This window comes from Salmo salar, unplaced genomic scaffold (genome assembly GCF_905237065.1).
Source record: "Salmo salar unplaced genomic scaffold, Ssal_v3.1, whole genome shotgun sequence".
In the NCBI taxonomy this organism is placed as follows: domain Eukaryota; kingdom Metazoa; phylum Chordata; class Actinopteri; order Salmoniformes; family Salmonidae; genus Salmo; species Salmo salar.
Genome location: NW_025547551.1, coordinates 52,501 through 69,866, shown reverse-complemented (window position 1 = coordinate 69,866; position 17,366 = coordinate 52,501). Strand labels below are relative to the sequence as shown.

General features: G+C 38.9%; 1 long non-coding RNA gene across 1 annotated transcript in view; it reads left to right on the top strand.

The window, feature by feature from the left end:
• LOC123731951 (uncharacterized) overlaps nt 1–17,366 on the top strand; it is a 35,507-nt gene that overhangs the window by 17,718 nt on the left and 423 nt on the right. The window contains exon 2 of the long non-coding RNA XR_006762936.1: nt 17,237–17,264. This is a non-coding gene — a long non-coding RNA (uncharacterized lncRNA). The remainder of the gene's footprint in view (nt 1–17,236; nt 17,265–17,366) is intronic.

Here is a 17,366-nt window from a genome sequence, read left to right as displayed (position 1 = left end):
CCTCTGTTACCATAGAGACGTGTATATACTAGAATCCTCTCTGTGTTCCTCTGTTACCATAGAGACGTGTATATACTAGAATCCTCTCTGTGTTGCTCTGTTACCATAGAGACGTGTATATACTAGAATCCTCTCTGTGTTGTTCTGTTACCATAGAGACGTGTATATACTAGAATCCTCTCTGTGTTGCTCTGTTACCATAGAGACGTGTATATACTAGAATCCTCTCTGTGTTGCTCTGTTACCATAGAGACGTGTATATACTAGAATCCTCTCTGTGTTCTGTTACCATAGAGACGTGTATATACTAGAATCCTCTCTGTGTTCTGTTACCATAGAGACGTGTATATACTAGAATCCTCTCTGTGTTGCTCTGTTACCATAGAGACGTGTATATATACTAGAATCCTCTCTGTGTTCCTCTGTTACCATAGAGACGTGTATATACTAGAATCCTCTCTGTGTTCTGTTACCATAGAGACGTGTATATACTAGAATCCTCTATCAGTGTTCCTCTGTTACCATAGAGACGTGTATATACTAGAATCCTCTCTGTGTTCCTCTGTTACCATAGAGACGTGTATATACTAGAATCCTCTCTGTGTTGCTCTGTTACCATAGAGACGTGTATATACTAGAATCCTCTCTGTGTTCTGTTACCATAGAGACGTGTATATACTAGAATCCTCTCTCAGTATTGTTCTGTTACCATAGAGACGTGTATATACTAGAATCCTCTCTGTGTTCTGTTACCATAGAGACGTGTATATACTAGAATCCTCTCTGTGTTCTGTTACCATAGAGACGTGTATATACTAGAATCCTCTCTCAGTATTGTTCTGTTACCATAGAGACGTGTATATACTAGAATCCTCTCTGTGTTCTGTTACCATAGAGACGTGTATATACTAGAATCCTCTCTCTGTGTTCTGTTACCATAGAGACGTGTATATACTAGAATCCTCTCTGTGTTCCTCTGTTACCATAGAGACGTGTATATACTAGAATCCTCTCTGTGTTGCTCTGTTACCATAGAGACGTGTATATACTAGAATCCTCTCTGTGTTCTGTTACCATAGAGACGTGTATATACTAGAATCCTCTCTGTGTTCTGTTACCATAGAGACGTGTATATACTAGAATCCTCTCTGTGTTCTGTTACCATAGAGACGTGTATATACTAGAATCCTCTATCAGTGTTCCTCTGTTACCATAGAGACGTGTATATACTAGAATCCTCTCTGTGTTCCTCTGTTACCATAGAGACGTGTATATACTAGAATCCTCTCTGTGTTGCTCTGTTACCATAGAGACGTGTATATACTAGAATCCTCTCTGTGTTCTGTTACCATAGAGACGTGTATATACTAGAATCCTCTCTCAGTATTGTTCTGTTACCATAGAGACGTGTATATACTAGAATCCTCTCTGTGTTCCTCTGTTACCATAGAGACGTGTATATACTAGAATCCTCTCTATGTTCTGTTACCATAGAGACGTGTATATACTAGAATCCTCTCTGTGTTCTGTTACCATAGAGACGTGTATATACTAGAATCCTCTCTGTGTTGCTCTGTTACCATAGAGACGTGTATATACTAGAATCCTCTCTGTGTTCTGTTACCATAGAGACGTGTATATACTAGAATCCTCTCTCTGTGTTCTGTTACCATAGAGACGTGTATATACTAGAATCCTCTCTCTGTGTTCTGTTACCATAGAGACGTGTATATACTAGAATCCTCTCTGTGTTCTGTTACCATAGAGACGTGTATATACTAGAATCCTCTCTGTGTTGCTCTGTTACCATAGAGACGTGTATATACTAGAATCCTCTCTGTGTTCTGTTACCATAGAGACGTGTATATACTAGAATCCTCTCTCTGTGTTCTGTTACCATAGAGACGTGTATATACTAGAATCCTCTCTGTGTTCTGTTACCATAGAGACGTGTATATACTAGAATCCTCTATGTTCTGTTACCATAGAGACGTGTATATACTAGAATCCTCTCTGTGTTCCTCTGTTACTATAGAGACGTGTATATACTAGAATCCTCTATGTTCTGTTACCATAGAGACGTGTATATACTAGAATCCTCTCTGTGTTCTGTTACCATAGAGACGTGTATATACTAGAATCCTCTCTCTGTGTTCTGTTACCATAGAGACGTGTATATACTAGAATCCTCTATGTTTCTGTTACCATAGAGACGTGTATATACTAGAATCCTCTCTGTGTTCTGTTACCATAGAGACGTGTATATACTAGAATCCTCTCTCTGTGTTCTGTTACCATAGAGACGTGTATATACTAGAATCCTCTATGTTCTGTTACTATAGAGACGTGTATATACTAGAATCCTCTATGTTCTGTTACCATAGAGACGTGTATATACTAGAATCCTCTCTGTGTTCTGTTACCATAGAGACGTGTATATACTAGAATCCTCTCTCTGTGTTCTGTTACCATAGAGACGTGTATATACTAGAATCCTCTCTGTGTTGCTCTGTTACCATAGAGACGTGTATATACTAGAATCCTCTCTGTGTTGCTCTGTTACCATAGAGACGTGTATATACTAGAATCCTCTCTGTGTTCTGTTACCATAGAGACGTGTATATACTAGAATCCTCTCTCAGTATTGTTCTGTTACCATAGAGACGTGTATATACTAGAATCCTCTATGTTCTGTTACCATAGAGACGTGTATATACTAGAATCCTCTCTGTGTTCCTCTGTTACCATAGAGACGTGTATATACTAGAATCCTCTCTGTGTTGCTCTGTTACCATAGAGACGTGTATATACTAGAATCCTCTCTCTGTGTTCTGTTACCATAGAGACGTGTATATACTAGAATCCTCTCTGTGTTCTGTTACCATAGAGACGTGTATATACTAGAATCCTCTCTGTGTTCCTCTGTTACCATAGAGACGTGTATATACTAGAATCCTCTCTGTGTTGCTCTGTTACCATAGAGACGTGTATATACTAGAATCCTCTCTCATTATTGTTCTGTTACCATAGAGACGTGTATATACTAGAATCCTCTCTGTGTTCTGTTACCATAGAGACGTGTATATACTAGAATCCTCTCTGTGTTCTGTTACCATAGAGACGTGTATATACTAGAATCCTCTCTGTGTTGCTCTGTTACCATAGAGACGTGTATATACTAGAATCCTCTCTGTGTTCTGTTACCATAGAGACGTGTATATACTAGAATCCTCTCTGTGTTCCTCTGTTACCATAGAGACGTGTATATACTAGAATCCTCTCTGTGTTCTGTTACCATAGAGACATGTATATACTAGAATCCTCTCTGTGTTGCTCTGTTACCATAGAGACGTGTATATACTAGAATCCTCTCTGTGTTGCTCTGTTACCATAGAGACGTGTATATACTAGAATCCTCTCTGTGTTCTGTTACCATAGAGACGTGTATATACTAGAATCCTCTCTCAGTATTGTTCTGTTACCATAGAGACGTGTATATACTAGAATCCTCTCTGTGTTCCTCTGTTACCATAGAGACGTGTATATACTAGAATCCTCTCTGTGTTCTGTTACCATAGAGACGTGTATATACTAGAATCCTCTATCAGTGTTCCTCTGTTACCATAGAGACGTGTATATACTAGAATCCTCTCTGTGTTCCTCTGTTACCATAGAGACGTGTATATACTAGAATCCTCTCTGTGTTCTGTTACCATAGAGACGTGTATATACTAGAATCCTCTCTCAGTATTGTTCTGTTACCATAGAGACGTGTATATACTAGAATCCTCTCTGTGTTCTGTTACCATAGAGACGTGTATATACTAGAATCCTCTCTGTGTTCTGTTACCATAGAGACGTGTATATACTAGAATCCTCTCTCTGTGTTCTGTTACCATAGAGACGTGTATATACTAGAATCCTCTCTCTGTGTTCTGTTACCATAGAGACGTGTATATACTAGAATCCTCTCTGTGTTCTGTTACCATAGAGACGTGTATATACTAGAATCCTCTCTGTGTTGCTCTGTTACTATAGAGACGTGTATATACTAGAATCCTCTATGTTCTGTTACCATAGAGACGTGTATATACTAGAATCCTCTCTGTGTTCCTCTGTTACTATAGAGACGTGTATATACTAGAATCCTCTATGTTCTGTTACCATAGAGACGTGTATATACTAGAATCCTCTCTGTGTTCTGTTACCATAGAGACGTGTATATACTAGAATCCTCTCTCTGTGTTCTGTTACCATAGAGACGTGTATATACTAGAATCCTCTATGTTCTGTTACCATAGAGACGTGTATATACTAGAATCCTCTCTGTGTTCTGTTACCATAGAGACGTGTATATACTAGAATCCTCTCTCTGTGTTCTGTTACCATAGAGACGTGTATATACTAGAATCCTCTATGTTCTGTTACTATAGAGACGTGTATATACTAGAATCCTCTATGTTCTGTTACCATAGAGACGTGTATATACTAGAATCCTCTCTGTGTTCTGTTACCATAGAGACGTGTATATACTAGAATCCTCTCTCTGTGTTCTGTTACCATAGAGACGTGTATATACTAGAATCCTCTCTGTGTTGCTCTGTTACCATAGAGACGTGTATATACTAGAATCCTCTCTGTGTTCTGTTACCATAGAGACGTGTATATACTAGAATCCTCTCTGTGTTCTGTTACCATAGAGACTTGTATATACTAGAATCCTCTCTGTGTTCTGTTACCATAGAGACGTGTATATACTAGAATCCTCTCTGTGTTCTGTTACCATAGAGACGTGTATATACTAGAATCCTCTCTGTGTTGCTCTGTTACCATAGAGACGTGTATATACTAGAATCCTCTCTGTGTTCTGTTACCATAGAGACGTGTATATACTAGAATCCTCTCTGTGTTCCTCTGTTACCATAGAGACGTGTATATACTAGAATCCTCTCTGTGTTGCTCTGTTACCATAGAGACGTGTATATACTAGAATCCTCTATCAGTGTTCCTCTGTTACCATAGAGACGTGTATATACTAGAATCCTCTCTGTGTTCTGTTACCATAGAGACGTGTATATACTAGAATCCTCTCTGTGTTCTGTTACCATAGAGACGTGTATATACTAGAATCCTCTCTGTGTTGCTCTGTTACCATAGAGACGTGTATATACTAGAATCCTCTCTGTGTTCTGTTACCATAGAGACGTGTATATACTAGAATCCTCTCTGTGTTCCTCTGTTACCATAGAGACGTGTATATACTAGAATCCTCTCTGTGTTCTGTTACCATAGAGACGTGTATATACTAGAATCCTCTATGTTCTGTTACCATAGAGACGTGTATATACTAGAATCCTCTCTGTGTTCTGTTACCATAGAGACGTGTATATACTAGAATCCTCTCTGTGTTCTGTTACCATAGAGACATGTATATACTAGAATCCTCTCTGTGTTGCTCTGTTACCATAGAGACGTGTATATACTAGAATCCTCTCTGTGTTCTGTTACCATAGAGACATGTATATACTAGAATCCTCTCTGTGTTGCTCTGTTACCATAGAGACGTGTATATACTAGAATCCTCTCTGTGTTGCTCTGTTACCATAGAGACGTGTATATACTAGAATCCTCTCTGTGTTCTGTTACCATAGAGACGTGTATATACTAGAATCCTCTCTCAGTATTGTTCTGTTACCATAGAGACGTGTATATACTAGAATCCTCTCTGTGTTCCTCTGTTACCATAGAGACGTGTATATACTAGAATCCTCTATCAGTGTTCCTCTGTTACCATAGAGACGTGTATATACTAGAATCCTCTCTGTGTTCCTCTGTTACCATAGAGACGTGTATATACTAGAATCCTCTCTGTGTTGCTCTGTTACCATAGAGACGTGTATATACTAGAATCCTCTCTGTGTTCTGTTACCATAGAGACGTGTATATACTAGAATCCTCTCTGTGTTCCTCTGTTACCATAGAGACGTGTATATACTAGAATCCTCTCTGTGTTCTGTTACCATAGAGACGTGTATATACTAGAATCCTCTATCAGTGTTCCTCTGTTACCATAGAGACGTGTATATACTAGAATCCTCTCTGTGTTGCTCTGTTACCATAGAGACGTGTATATACTAGAATCCTCTCTGTGTTGCTCTGTTACTATAGAGACGTGTATATACTAGAATCCTCTATGTTCTGTTACCATAGAGACGTGTATATACTAGAATCCTCTCTGTGTTCTGTTACCATAGAGACGTGTATATACTAGAATCCTCTCTGTGTTGCTCTGTTACCATAGAGACGTGTATATACTAGAATCCTCTCTGTGTTCTGTTACCATAGAGACGTGTATATACTAGAATCCTCTCTCTGTGTTCTGTTACTATAGAGACGTGTATATACTAGAATCCTCTATGTTCTGTTACCATAGAGACGTGTATATACTAGAATCCTCTCTGTGTTCTGTTACCATAGAGACGTGTATATACTAGAATCCTCTCTGTGTTGCTCTGTTACCATAGAGACGTGTATATACTAGAATCCTCTCTGTGTTGCTCTGTTACCATAGAGACGTGTATATACTAGAATCCTCTCTGTGTTCTGTTACCATAGAGACATGTATATACTAGAATCCTCTCTGTGTTCTGTTACCATAGAGACGTGTATATACTAGAATCCTCTCTGTGTTCCTCTGTTACCATAGAGACGTGTATATACTAGAATCCTCTCTGTGTTGCTCTGTTACCATAGAGACGTGTATATACTAGAATCCTCTCTGTGTTGCTCTGTTACCATAGAGACGTGTATATACTAGAATCCTCTCTGTGTTCTGTTACCATAGAGACGTGTATATACTAGAATCCTCTCTGTGTTCTGTTACCATAGAGACGTGTATATACTAGAATCCTCTCTGTGTTCTGTTACCATAGAGACGTGTATATACTAGAATCCTCTCTGTGTTCTGTTACCATAGAGACGTGTATATACTAGAATCCTCTCTCAGTATTGTTCTGTTACCATAGAGACGTGTATATACTAGAATCCTCTCTCTGTGTTCTGTTACCATAGAGACGTGTATATACTAGAATCCTCTCTCTGTGTTCTGTTACCATAGAGACGTGTATATACTAGAATCCTCTCTGTGTTGCTCTGTTACCATAGAGACGTGTATATACTAGAATCCTCTCTGTGTTCTGTTACCATAGAGACGTGTATATACTAGAATCCTCTCTGTGTTGCTCTGTTACTATAGAGACGTGTATATACTAGAATCCTCTCTGTGTTCTGTTACCATAGAGACGTGTATATACTAGAATCCTCTATGTTCTGTTACCATAGAGACGTGTATATACTAGAATCCTCTCTGTGTTCCTCTGTTACTATAGAGACGTGTATATACTAGAATCCTCTCTGTGTTCTGTTACCATAGAGACGTGTATATACTAGAATCCTCTCTGTGTTGCTCTGTTACCATAGAGACGTGTATATACTAGAATCCTCTCTGTGTTCTGTTACCATAGAGACGTGTATATACTAGAATCCTCTCTGTGTTCTGTTACCATAGAGACGTGTATATACTAGAATCCTCTCTGTGTTCCTCTGTTACCATAGAGACGTGTATATACTAGAATCCTCTCTGTGTTCTGTTACCATAGAGACGTGTATATACTAGAATCCTCTCTCTGTGTTCTGTTACCATAGAGACGTGTATATACTAGAATCCTCTATGTTCTGTTACCATAGAGACGTGTATATACTAGAATCCTCTCTGTGTTCTGTTACCATAGAGACGTGTATATACTAGAATCCTCTCTCTGTGTTCTGTTACCATAGAGACGTGTATATACTAGAATCCTCTCTGTGTTCCTCTGTTACCATAGAGACGTGTATATACTAGAATCCTCTCTGTGTTGCTCTGTTACCATAGAGACGTGTATATACTAGAATCCTCTCTCATTATTGTTCTGTTACCATAGAGACGTGTATATACTAGAATCCTCTCTGTGTTCTGTTACCATAGAGACGTGTATATACTAGAATCCTCTCTGTGTTCTGTTACCATAGAGACGTGTATATACTAGAATCCTCTCTGTGTTCTGTTACCATAGAGACGTGTATATATACTAGAATCCTCTCTGTGTTCTGTTACCATAGAGACGTGTATATACTAGAATCCTCTCTCTGTGTTCTGTTACCATAGAGACGTGTATATACTAGAATCCTCTCTGTGTTGCTCTGTTACCATAGAGACGTGTATATACTAGAATCCTCTCTGTGTTCTGTTACCATAGAGACGTGTATATACTAGAATCCTCTCGGTGTTGCTCTGTTACCATAGAGACGTGTATATACTAGAATCCTCTCTGTGTTCTGTTACCATAGAGACGTGTATATACTAGAATCCTCTCTGTGTTCCTCTGTTACCATAGAGACGTGTATATACTAGAATCCTCTCTGTGTTGCTCTGTTACCATAGAGACGTGTATATACTAGAATCCTCTCTCATTATTGTTCTGTTACCATAGAGACGTGTATATACTAGAATCCTCTCTGTGTTCTGTTACCATAGAGACGTGTATATACTAGAATCCTCTCGGTGTTGCTCTGTTACCATAGAGACGTGTATATACTAGAATCCTCTCTGTGTTCTGTTACCATAGAGACGTGTATATACTAGAATCCTCTCTGTGTTCCTCTGTTACCATAGAGACGTGTATATACTAGAATCCTCTCTGTGTTGCTCTGTTACCATAGAGACGTGTATATACTAGAATCCTCTCTCATTATTGTTCTGTTACCATAGAGACGTGTATATACTAGAATCCTCTCTGTGTTCCTCTGTTACTATAGAGACGTGTATATACTAGAATCCTCTCTGTGTTCTGTTACCATAGAGACGTGTATATACTAGAATCCTCTCTGTGTTCCTCTGTTACCATAGAGACGTGTATATACTAGAATCCTCTCTGTGTTCTGTTACCATAGAGACGTGTATATACTAGAATCCTCTCTGTGTTGCTCTGTTACCATAGAGACGTGTATATACTAGAATCCTCTCTGTGTTCTGTTACCATAGAGACGTGTTTATACTAGAATCCTCTCTGTGCTCTGTTACCATAGAGACGTGTATATACTAGAATCCTCTCTGTGTTCTGTTACCATAGAGACGTGTATATACTAGAATCCTCTCTGTGTTGTTCTGTTACCATAGAGACGTGTATATACTAGAATCCTCTCTGTGTTCTGTTACCATAGAGACGTGTATATACTAGAATCCTCTCTGTGTTCTGTTACCATAGAGACGTGTATATACTAGAATCCTCTCTGTGTTCCTCTGTTACCATAGAGACGTGTATATACTAGAATCCTCTCTGTGTTCTGTTACCATAGAGACGTGTATATACTAGAATCCTCTCTGTGTTGCTCTGTTACCATAGAGACATGTATATACTAGAATCCTCTCTGTGTTGCTCTGTTACCATAGAGACGTGTATATACTAGAATCCTCTCTGTGTTCTGTTACCATAGAGACGTGTATATACTAGAATCCTCTATCAGTGTTCCTCTGTTACCATAGAGACGTGTATATACTAGAATCCTCTCTGTGTTCCTCTGTTACCATAGAGACGTGTATATACTAGAATCCTCTCTGTGTTCTGTTACCATAGAGACGTGTATATACTAGAATCCTCTCTGTGTTCCTCTGTTACCATAGAGACGTGTATATACTAGAATCCTCTCTGTGTTCCTCTGTTACCATAGAGACGTGTATATACTAGAATCCTCTCTGTGTTGCTCTGTTACCATAGAGACGTGTATATACTAGAATCCTCTCTGTGTTCTGTTACCATAGAGACGTGTATATACTAGAATCCTCTCTGTGTTGCTCTGTTACCATAGAGACGTGTATATACTAGAATCCTCTCTGTGTTCTGTTACCATAGAGACGTGTATATACTAGAATCCTCTCTCAGTATTGTTCTGTTACCATAGAGACGTGTATATACTAGAATCCTCTCTGTGTTCTGTTACCATAGAGACGTGTATATACTAGAATCCTCTCTGTGTTCTGTTACCATAGAGACGTGTATATACTAGAATCCTCTATCAGTGTTCCTCTGTTACCATAGAGACGTGTATATACTAGAATCCTCTATCAGTGTTCCTCTGTTACCATAGAGACGTGTATATACTAGAATCCTCTCTGTGTTCCTCTGTTACCATAGAGACGTGTATATACTAGAATCCTCTCTGTGTTCTGTTACCATAGAGACGTGTATATACTAGAATCCTCTCTATGTTCTGTTACCATAGAGACGTGTATATACTAGAATCCTCTCTGTGTTCCTCTGTTACCATAGAGACGTGTATATACTAGAATCCTCTCTCTGTGTTCTGTTACCATAGAGACGTGTATATACTAGAATCCTCTCTGTGTTCTGTTACTATAGAGACGTGTATATACTAGAATCCTCTCTGTGTTCTGTTACCATAGAGACGTGTATATACTAGAATCCTCTCTGTGTTCTGTTACTATAGAGACGTGTATATACTAGAATCCTCTATGTTCTGTTACCATAGAGACGTGTATATACTAGAATCCTCTCTGTGTTCTGTTACCATAGAGACGTGTATATACTAGAATCCTCTCTGTGTTGCTCTGTTACCATAGAGACGTGTATATACTAGAATCCTCTCTGTGTTCTGTTACCATAGAGACGTGTATATACTAGAATCCTCTCTGTGTTCTGTTACCATAGAGACGTGTATATACTAGAATCCTCTCTGTGTTCTGTTACCATAGAGACGTGTATATACTAGAATCCTCTCTCTGTGTTCTGTTACCATAGAGACGTGTATATACTAGAATCCTCTCTGTGTTCTGTTACCATAGAGACGTGTATATACTAGAATCCTCTCTGTGTTGTTCTGTTACCATAGAGACGTGTATATACTAGAATCCTCTCTGTGTTCTGTTACCATAGAGACGTGTATATACTAGAATCCTCTCTGTGTTCCTCTGTTACTATAGAGACGTGTATATACTAGAATCCTCTATGTTCTGTTACCATAGAGACGTGTATATACTAGAATCCTCTCTGTGTTCTGTTACCATAGAGACGTGTATATACTAGAATCCTCTCTCTGTGTTCTGTTACCATAGAGACGTGTATATACTAGAATCCTCTATGTTCTGTTACCATAGAGACGTGTATATACTAGAATCCTCTCTGTGTTCTGTTACCATAGAGACGTGTTTATACTAGAATCCTCTCTGTGTTCTGTTACCATAGAGACGTGTATATACTAGAATCCTCTCTGTGTTCTGTTACCATAGAGACGTGTATATACTAGAATCCTCTCTGTGTTCTGTTACCATAGAGACGTGTATATACTAGAATCCTCTCTGTGTTGCTCTGTTACCATAGAGACGTGTATATACTAGAATCCTCTCTGTGTTCTGTTACCATAGAGACGTGTATATACTAGAATCCTCTCTGTGTTGCTCTGTTACCATAGAGACGTATATATACTAGAATCCTCTCTCTGTGTTCTGTTACCATAGAGACGTGTATATACTAGAATCCTCTCTGTGTTCTGTTACCATAGAGACGTGTATATACTAGAATCCTCTCTGTGTTGCTCTGTTACCATAGAGACGTGTATATACTAGAATCCTCTCTGTGTTCTGTTACCATAGAGACGTGTATATACTAGAATCCTCTATGTTCTGTTACTATAGAGACGTGTATATACTAGAATCCTCTATGTTCTGTTACCATAGAGACGTGTATATACTAGAATCCTCTCTGTGTTCTGTTACCATAGAGACGTGTATATACTAGAATCCTCTCTCTGTGTTCTGTTACCATAGAGACGTGTATATACTAGAATCCTCTCTGTGTTGCTCTGTTACCATAGAGACGTGTATATACTAGAATCCTCTCTGTGTTCTGTTACCATAGAGACGTGTATATACTAGAATCCTCTCTGTGTTGCTCTGTTACCATAGAGACGTGTATATACTAGAATCCTCTCTGTGTTCTGTTACCATAGAGACGTGTATATACTAGAATCCTCTCTGTGTTCCTCTGTTACCATAGAGACGTGTATATACTAGAATCCTCTCTGTGTTCTGTTACCATAGAGACGTGTATATACTAGAATCCTCTCTCATTATTGTTCTGTTACCATAGAGACGTGTATATACTAGAATCCTCTCTGTGTTCTGTTACCATAGAGACGTGTATATACTAGAATCCTCTCTGTGTTCTGTTACCATAGAGACGTGTATATACTAGAATCCTCTCTGTGTTCTGTTACTATAGAGACGTGTATATACTAGAATCCTCTCTGTGTTCTGTTACCATAGAGACGTGTATATACTAGAATCCTCTCTGTGTTCCTCTGTTACCATAGAGACGTGTATATACTAGAATCCTCTCTGTGTTCCTCTGTTACCATAGAGACGTGTATATACTAGAATCCTCTATGTTCTGTTACCATAGAGACGTGTATATACTAGAATCCTCTATGTTCTGTTACCATAGAGACGTGTATATACTAGAATCCTCTCTGTGTTCTGTTACCATAGAGACGTGTATATACTAGAATCCTCTATCAGTGTTCCTCTGTTACCATAGAGACGTGTATATACTAGAATCCTCTATCAGTGTTCCTCTGTTACCATAGAGACGTGTATATATACTAGAATCCTCTCTGTGTTCTGTTACCATAGAGACGTGTATATACTAGAATCCTCTCTGTGTTCTGTTACCATAGAGACGTGTATATACTAGAATCCTCTCTGTGTTCTGTTACCATAGAGACGTGTATATACTAGAATCCTCTCTGTGTTGCTCTGTTACCATAGAGACGTGTATATACTAGAATCCTCTCTGTGTTCCTCTGTTACTATAGAGACGTGTATATACTAGAATCCTCTCTGTGTTCTGTTACCATAGAGACGTGTATATACTAGAATCCTCTCTGTGTTCTGTTACCATAGAGACGTGTATATACTAGAATCCTCTCTGTGTTCCTCTGTTACCATAGAGACGTGTATATACTAGAATCCTCTCTGTGTTCTGTTACCATAGAGACGTGTATATACTAGAATCCTCTATCAGTGTTCCTCTGTTACCATAGAGACGTGTATATACTAGAATCCTCTCTGTGTTGCTCTGTTACCATAGAGACGTGTATATACTAGAATCCTCTCTGTGTTGCTCTGTTACCATAGAGACGTGTATATACTAGAATCCTCTCTGTGTTGTTCTGTTACCATAGAGACGTGTATATACTAGAATCCTCTCTGTGTTCTGTTACCATAGAGACGTGTATATACTAGAATCCTCTCTGTGTTCTGTTACCATAGAGACGTGTATATACTAGAATCCTCTCTGTGTTCTGTTACCATAGAGACGTGTATATACTAGAATCCTCTCTGTGTTGCTCTGTTACCATAGAGACGTGTATATACTAGAATCCTCTCTGTGTTCTGTTACCATAGAGACGTGTATATACTAGAATCCTCTCTCTGTGTTCTGTTACCATAGAGACGTGTATATACTAGAATCCTCTCTGTGTTGCTCTGTTACCATAGAGACGTGTATATACTAGAATCCTCTCTGTGTTCTGTTACCATAGAGACGTGTATATACTAGAATCCTCTCTGTGTTCTGTTACCATAGAGACGTGTATATACTAGAATCCTCTCTCTGTGTTCTGTTACTATAGAGACGTGTATATACTAGAATCCTCTCTCTGTGTTCTGTTACCATAGAGACGTGTATATACTAGAATCCTCTATCAGTGTTCCTCTGTTACCATAGAGACGTGTATATACTAGAATCCTCTCTGTGTTCTGTTACTATAGAGACGTGTATATACTAGAATCCTCTCTGTGTTGTTCTGTTACCATAGAGACGTGTATATACTAGAATCCTCTCTGTGTTCTGTTACTATAGAGACGTGTATATACTAGAATCCTCTCTCTGTGTTCTGTTACCATAGAGACGTGTATATACTAGAATCCTCTCTGTGTTCCTCTGTTACCATAGAGACGTGTATATACTAGAATCCTCTCTGTGTTGCTCTGTTACCATAGAGACGTGTATATACTAGAATCCTCTCTGTGTTCTGTTACCATAGAGACGTGTATATACTAGAATCCTCTCTGTGTTCTGTTACCATAGAGACGTGTATATACTAGAATCCTCTCTGTGTTCTGTTACCATAGAGACGTGTATATACTAGAATCCTCTCTGTGTTCTGTTACCATAGAGACGTGTATATACTAGAATCCTCTCTGTGTTCCTCTGTTACCATAGAGACGTGTATATACTAGAATCCTCTCTGTGTTCTGTTTCTATAGAGACGTGTATATACTAGAATCCTCTCTGTGTTCCTCTGTTACCATAGAGACGTGTATATACTAGAATCCTCTCTGTGTTCCTCTGTTACCATAGAGACGTGTATATACTAGAATCCTCTCTGTGTTCTGTTACCATAGAGACGTGTATATACTAGAATCCTCTCTGTGTTGTTCTGTTACCATAGAGACGTGTATATACTAGAATCCTCTCTGTGTTGTTCTGTTACCATAGAGACGTGTATATACTAGAATCCTCTCTCTGTGTTCTGTTACCATAGAGACGTGTATATACTAGAATCCTCTCTGTGTTCTGTTACCATAGAGACGTGTATATACTAGAATCCTCTCTGTGTTCCTCTGTTACCATAGAGACGTGTATTTACTAGAATCCTCTCTGTGTTCTGTTACCATAGAGACGTGTATATACTAGAATCCTCTCTGTGTTGCTCTGTTACCATAGAGACGTGTATATACTAGAATCCTCTCTGTGTTCTGTTACCATAGAGACGTGTATATACTAGAATCCTCTCTGTGTTCTGTTACCATAGAGACGTGTATATACTAGAATCCTCTCTGTGTTGTTCTGTTACCATAGAGACGTGTATATACTAGAATCCTCTCTCTGTGTTCTGTTACCATAGAGACGTGTATATACTAGAATCCTCTCTGTGTTCTGTTACCATAGAGACGTGTATATACTAGAATCCTCTCTGTGTTGTTCTGTTACCATAGAGACGTGTATATACTAGAATCCTCTCTGTGTTCTGTTACCATAGAGACGTGTATATACTAGAATCCTCTCTGTGTTGTTCTGTTACCATAGAGACGTGTATATACTAGAATCCTCTCTGTGTTCTGTTACCATAGAGACGTGTATATACTAGAATCCTCTCTGTGTTCTGTTACCATAGAGACGTGTATATACTAGAATCCTCTCTCTGTGTTCTGTTACTATAGAGACGTGTATATACTAGAATCCTCTCTCTGTGTTCTGTTACCATAGAGACGTGTATATACTAGAATCCTCTATCAGTGTTCCTCTGTTACCATAGAGACGTGTATATACTAGAATCCTCTCTGTGTTCCTCTGTTACCATAGAGACGTGTATATACTAGAATCCTCTCTGTGTTCTGTTACTATAGAGACGTGTATATACTAGAATCCTCTCTGTGTTGCTCTGTTACCATAGAGACGTGTATATACTAGAATCCTCTCTGTGTTCTGTTACCATAGAGACGTGTATATACTAGAATCCTCTCTGTGTTCTGTTACCATAGAGACGTGTATATACTAGAATCCTCTCTGTGTTGCTCTGTTACCATAGAGACGTGTATATACTAGAATCCTCTCTGTGTTCTGTTACCATAGAGACGTGTATATACTAGAATCCTCTCTCATTATTGTTCTGTTACCATAGAGACGTGTATATACTAGAATCCTCTCTGTGTTGCTCTGTTACCATAGAGACGTGTATATACTAGAATCCTCTCTGTGTTCTGTTACCATAGAGACGTGTATATACTAGAATCCTCTCTGTGTTGCTCTGTTACCATAGAGACGTGTATATACTAGAATCCTCTCTGTGTTCTGTTACCATAGAGACATGTATATACTAGAATCCTCTCTGTGTTCCTCTGTTACCATAGAGACGTGTATATACTAGAATCCTCTCTGTGTTCTGTTACCATAGAGACGTGTATATACTAGAATCCTCTCTGTGTTCTGTTACCATAGAGACGTGTATATACTAGAATCCTCTCTGTGTTCTGTTACCATAGAGACGTGTATATACTAGAATCCTCTCTGTGTTCTGTTACCATAGAGACGTGTATATACTAGAATCCTCTCTGTGTTGCTCTGTTACCATAGAGACGTGTATATACTAGAATCCTAACACACAGAGAGAGGCGGGACTCTCTCTCCTGCCTGGCGTGACCCGTTACCATGGTGAGGACTAGGAGAGGGGCTCCGCAGCGGTTTTTGGCATGTTGTGTTATTTCTTTATAACACAATAATCTACAAAAAGCAGGTGGCTCTTTTACACTGGGGGTTTAATAGGAAATAACGTTTTCTTTCCCCCAAGTCGAGGTTAATCCCTTATTTTATTTATGAATATTGACTCAGAGTATATGTTAGGATACAACAGATTTGGCATACTTATTTATCCTGCTCCTTTGCACCCCAGTATCTCTACTTGCACATTCATCTTCTGCACATCCTACCATTCCAGTGTTTAATTGCTATATTGTAATTACTTCGCCACCATGGCCTATTTATTGCCTTAACTTACCTCATTTCCACTCACTGTATATATACTTTTTATTTTCTTTGGTTCTACTGTATTATTGACTGTATGTTTGTTTATTCCATGTGTAACACTGTGTTGTTGTTTGTGTCGAACTGCTTTGCTTTATCTTGGCCAGGTCGCAGTTGAAAATGAGAACTTGTTCTCAACTAGCTGGTTAAATAAAAGACTTGTTCTCAACTAGCCTACCTGGTTAAATAAAGGACTTGTTCTCAACTAGCCTACCTGGTTAAATAAAGGACTTGTTCTCAACTAGCCTACCTGGTTAAATAAAGGACTTGTTCTCAACTAGCCTACCTGGTTAAATAAAGGACTTGTTCTCAACTAGCCTACCCGGTTAAATAAAGGACTTGTTCTCAACTAGCCTACCTGGTTAAATAAAGACCTTGTTAAATAAAGGTGAAATAAATAAATAAATCAATAAAACCTGTAAACTCGGCCGCTCAGGAACATTCGCTGTCTCCTTGGTAAGTAACTCCAGTGTAGATAAAGGTGAAATGAAAATAATCACAACAAAGCAAAGTGACTGTCCTCTCTGTGTCCCCATCAGGTGACTGTCCTCTCTGTGTCCCCATCAGGTGACTGTCCTCTCTGTGTCCCCATCAGGTGACTGTCCTCTCTGTCCCCATCAGGTGACTGTCCTCTGTGTCCCCATCAGGTGACTGTCCTCTCTGTGTCCC